Consider the following 5738-nt stretch of genomic DNA (forward strand, 5'->3'; position numbering starts at 1 on the left):
ACCCTACATGCATGAACCTGGCCTTATAACAACCTCACAATTCAATAAGCCTATATAAGAGGTAAACCACAAGTAGCTAATACTTGCCTCCTTACAAAGGTGATGTGGTGTGTACTGCATATGTCTTTAAAGGGGTTCTGACATGAATAATGTTTTTATGCTTTAGCAGCCATTGTTCCCTGGTGTGCCTAATGGACCCAGGGAACCCATGGTTTAATGGCTGCTAAAGCATAAAAAGATAATACTTACCTTTTCTTCTGTTGTTGTTGACATCGGGGGGTCATCTCCGGGCAGGCGCTGCTCCTCCTCTTCTGTCTGCACGAGCCGCGCCGCTCCGGGATCGCGCGCATGCGCAGTGGAGAGGTGCCCTCTGACAGGAGTCAGGACGGGCTGCGTCTCCACTGCGCATGCGCAGCACTCCGGAGTTCAGCCGGACGGACGGGCCGCCCACAGCAAGCACTGCTTGTGACGTGCTTGCTGTGGCGGTCCGTCCGTTGACCTCGGAAGTGCCTGACGGACGGACCAGAGCAGGAAGCGGTCTTTTTGACCGCTCCTGCTCTGCTTTAAAGGCACAGAAGAAGATGCCGGCTGGAGGGGACATGCCTGGCGATCGGGCCAGGCCAGGCAAGGTGAGTACAATTTTTTTTTTTGGATGTCAGAACCCCTTTAAGAAATGGACAGTGAGTATAAAAGTCTACACACCCCTGTTAAAATACCATGTTTTTGTCATGTCAAAAAATCCGACCAAGATGAATCAGTTCAGATTTATTTCCATCTTCAATGTGACCTATCTTCTGTATAATTCCGTTGAAAACAAACTGAAATATTTAAGGGTGAAAAAATAAAATAAAAAATAAAAAACACTAAAATAATGTGGTTGCATAAATATTCACACCCTAAGGCCGCCTGCAGACGAGCGGGTCGGATCCGGCGGCGAGAATTCTCGCCGCGGGACCCGACCCGAGCGCCTGCAGAGACGAGCGCGTACTCACCCGCGCCTGGCGGCCCCGGCTCTTTCATGTGCCGGCTGCCGCGCAGCCGGCGCATGCGCAGACCGTAGCCGGCGGCCGGGTGAGTGCAAGCCCCGCACAAAAATAGGACATGCCGCGGTTTGTTTGCCGCGCGAGATTTCGCGCGGCCAAACTGCGGCCGTCTGCATAGGAGTGCGTATTGTAATGCACTCCTATGCAGACTATCAGCGGCGGAAATCCCGCGGAAAATACCGCCACGGGATTTCCACCCGTGTGCAGGCGGCCTAAAACTAATACTTTGTTGATGCAGTTTGAGTTTGAGTTTATGATAGCATTCAGTCTTTTTGGGTCAGTGTCTATCAGCATGACACATCTTGACTCGGCAATTTGCCCACTCTTCCTTGCAAAAGTGCTCCAAATCTGTCAGATTACAAGGGTATCTCATGTGTAGCGCCTTCTTTAGGTCAGCCCACAGATCTTCAATAGGGTTCTGGTCTGGGCTCTGGTGGGCCATTCCAAAACTCTGGTCTTCTTCTGGCAAAGCCATTCTTTTGGTGATTTGGAGATATGGTTTGTGTTGTGCTTAAAGGTGAAATTCCTCTTCATCTTCAGCTTTTTTTTTTTTTTTTAATAACTCTTTTTTATTGAAATTTTCATGGTATACAAACATGAGCATATTATAAATAGAACTCAAAAAGAAGACCGTACAGCTTATATTACTTTTACAGATAAATTGTAGCGATTGATTATAAAACAATACTGAACAATTTCTATAGTTTATGTAAAGATGATTAACTCTCGGTCGTCTATATGTATTCACACATTTTATTCCCCTCTTCCCCTCTCCCTCCATATCCCTTTATTAATCAACATTTTTAACAAACATATGACATCCAACTTAATATAACTATTCTGCTTCGTATCCCCCTAGCGACCTCCTCCCCTCCCTGGACAGTCACGTTACTTTCAATAATCCTAGTCTAGTGCATATTATCATTATTATGGTACCAAGTAGTGTTGGTGAACTGGGACATACATTCCAGAATCATCTTCAGCTTTTTAGCAGAAGCCTGAAGGTTTTTAGCCAAAATGGACTGATATTTGGGACTGTTCATAATTTCCTCCACATTGACTAAAGCCCCAGTTCCAGCAGCAGAAAAACATCCCCATGTTTTGCTCCCCTTCTCCTGACTGATACCTTCCAGCAATCAGACCCCTTTGATGTGCTGTAAGTTCTTTAGGGACTAACTGAGTAATGTCAAGAAAAACCTTCTAGAAGAGCCAAACTTTACATAATGTAAATCAGAATCGCTGTAAATAATGGCAGCGGAGTACTGACTACTATCTAACAGGAGTATAAGACCCCCCGCCCACAGGCGTTGCAGTATCCCGCAGCGGATCTCTGCCGCGGGAACCGCCACCCGGTAGCAGGAGCCAGCAGACGGATCTCCGCTGTCAGCCAATCTGATAGATAGGCTAACCGCGGAGAATCGCGGCAATTCTGCGAATTGCCGGCCACAAGCGGAGAATCGCAATGATTCTCTGCTCGTGGACAGGGGGCAGTCGCTTTCCATAGCAACGCTATGGGAAGCTTTAGACGGCGTGATTCGCTGGCGATTTACCTCACCGAAGGGACAAAAGGTTTCAATAATGACTTATGAAAAACCCTATGAACTCTCCATGTAGCTGGCAAATCAAGTTCATAAGCAAGCGGGTTTACTACACACGGGATGATAAAGGGACCCACGTAACGCGGTGCCAGTTACAAGGACAGAACCTTCAATTTGAGATTTCTAGAAGAAAAATATACCTTCTGTCCCATCCTGTTAGGTTCAGATACTGACAGACTCCTCCCACTACGCAACTGCATACAAGCCCCCGTTGCTTCCAGGTTCTTCCGTACTTCTTTCCATACCACCTGCAGCGCATCTGTGGTGACATCAGCTGCAGGACAGGAAGACGGCGCAGAAATAGCTGTAAGGAAGCAAGATGCTGACACAAAGGAATGGAGATACCCAAGTAGAAGAACAAGTACAGTTGTTTAGTGCAAACTCTGCCAACGGCAGGAATTCTGCCCACTGATGAGCCTTTTCGCTAGCAAACAACTGTAAATATTGCACTAAATCCTGGTTCTTCCGCTCAGTCTGACCATTAGTTTGCGGGTGGAATGCTGCCGAGAAGGAAAGCGACGTTCCCAGGTTTCTACAGAAGGCTCGACAGAATTGTGCAACTGAACACCGCGATCAGATACAATGTTCTCGGGAACCCCATGTAGACGAATGATTTCTTTTACAAAAATCATTACAAAAAGGATATTCTTGGGAGCCACTGTCTCACTTTCCGGCGAACCAAAACTCCGAGAGAGAGCGTCTGCCTTCACGTTCTTATCCACTGGAATATATGTAACGACGAGGTTAAACCTGGCGAAAAACAACCCCCACCTGGCCTGACGAGCTGTGAGTCTCTTAGCATTGGCGAGATATACCAAGTTTTTATGATCAGTATACACGGTAATGGGATGCCTTGCCCCCTCAAGATGGTGTTACCACTCTTCTAGAGACCACTTAATCACCAATAACTCACAATTACCTACGTCGTAGTTACGTTCCGCCAAACTGAACTTCCGCGAGAAGAAAGCACATGGACTATACCCAGATCTCCTGTTGACTTCCTGAGACAATATAGCCCCCGCCCCCACCTCAGACGCATCGACCTCAATGAAGAACGGTCGCTGCGCATCAGGCTGTACTAGCATCAGGGCAGCAGTAAACACCCTTTTGAGACAACTAAAAGCCTCTAGGGCCTCTGGTGGCCATCCTACCAAGTCTGCACCCTTCTTGGTAAGATCGGTCAGGGGTTGAGCAATAACAGAATAATTCTTAATGAATTTACGGTAAAAATTTGCGAAAACCTAAAAACCACTGGAGAGCTTTCAGCTTATTGGGTCTGACCCATTGAGAGATTGCTGCCACTTTATCAGACTCCATTTGAATCTCTATGGGTGAAACCACATAACCAAGGAAAGACACCTGTTTAGTACCAAAAATGCATTTCTCCAACTTGACAAAAAGTTGGTACTCACGCAAACGGGTCAGAACCAACCTCAGGTGCTGCACATGTGAATCCCAGTCTGGGGAGTACACCAGAATGTCATCGAGATATAGGAGCAAAAGTACTCCCAGGAAGTCGTGGAAGACTGCGTTCATAAATCCCTGGAACACTGCGGGGGCATTACAAAGTCCGAAGGGCATGACCAGGCAATCAAAATGTCCGAACGAGGTGTTGAACGCCGTCTTCCACTCATCTCCTTTTCGGATGCGAATTAAATTGTAAGCCCCCCTTTAGTCCAATTTGGAAAACCAGTGGGCTCCTACCACCTGATTCAATAAATCAGGAATCAGGGGCAAGGAGCACTGGTTTTTCACTGTAATTTTATTCAAAGTCCGATAATCCACACAAGGCCTCAATGTCCCATCCTTCTTCTCTACAAAGAAGAGACCTGCCCCGGCAGGGGACCTGGACGGCCTGATATGTCGTTTGGCCAGAGACTCTGAGATATAGGACTTAAGGGCTTCATGCTCACGCCCAGACAAATTGAAAATGGCTCCCTTAGGGATTGGACTGTCGGGGATCAAATCAATACCACAGTCCCTCTTTATGGGGGACGTAATCTTGTAGATATGATACCTTTTAATGGCTAACAAAAATACATGATGTAATAATAGCGAGCTTTCGTACCAACGCAGGGTACTTCTTCCGGCTTAAATGGATTGGATGCCTCTTCAGATCCAATCCATAAGCCTGAAGAAGTACCCTGCGTTGGTACGAAAGCTCGCTATTATTACATCATGTATTTTTGTTAGCCATTAAAAGGTATCATATCTACAAGACTACGTCGTTTCTCTTGCTGAGAACAATCACATTATGCCACTGATAACACTTACAGAAGGAGGGAGACAAGAAAGAGGAAACCATTAGTTTTCTTTCTCCCTCTTCCCTACAGCCTGGAACCAGTGCTTCAATGATTGATGGAGCAGCAGTCAGTCTGCCAATCCACCAATCAGATGTACTTCATGTAAAGGCTGGAACATGAAGCCATCACCCAGCAGTCCCTTGTACAATGCTCTGCTGCTCCCCTATCTCCTCTGCTGCCACAGTATTGAGCTGAGCTTTCTGCAGCAGCTCAGCTGTACTACCATGACCTGCTCCTATGATGGGGCCATACATCGAAAACCACCCAGAGCCCCAGCACAGATGTCAATTTAGCAATTGTATTTTTGGGTTTGTCACCAAAAATGGAACAGGGAAATGGAGAGCCCTAACAGCGCCCAATTGCAGATGTGAATGGGGCCATATTTGGTAGGTCCATACTTGCAATGACCAGTGTAAGCAGTTAAGGTGAATAGATTTAAAAAAATGACAATAAAATAATGGCAAAATTGCTTTTTTATCATGCCAGCATGTGGTTGCAGTTAGTGCACCCTTTCTGTGCATTGCTGTCTTCTCTTGTATATCTCCCTGTTCCAACAAAGGTATGACATGAATTTTTGTTTGTTATCACTTCCCATCAATAAGAGAGCATATTTGCTTTCTGATTATCACAGCAGGGTTTTTTTTTACAAAAAAAGTAGAAAAAATGAGGACTTGCTTATCTAATAACTCCTCTACACAATTTAACCCTGCAGATGCCGCAGTCATTGCTGAGCATGTCATTCATTTTTTACAGAAAAATAAGAACAAATAATACACATAATTGGTACCCCCACA

Source organism: Eleutherodactylus coqui, chromosome 3 (genome assembly GCF_035609145.1).
Source record: "Eleutherodactylus coqui strain aEleCoq1 chromosome 3, aEleCoq1.hap1, whole genome shotgun sequence".
Lineage (NCBI taxonomy): Eukaryota > Metazoa > Chordata > Amphibia > Anura > Eleutherodactylidae > Eleutherodactylus > Eleutherodactylus coqui.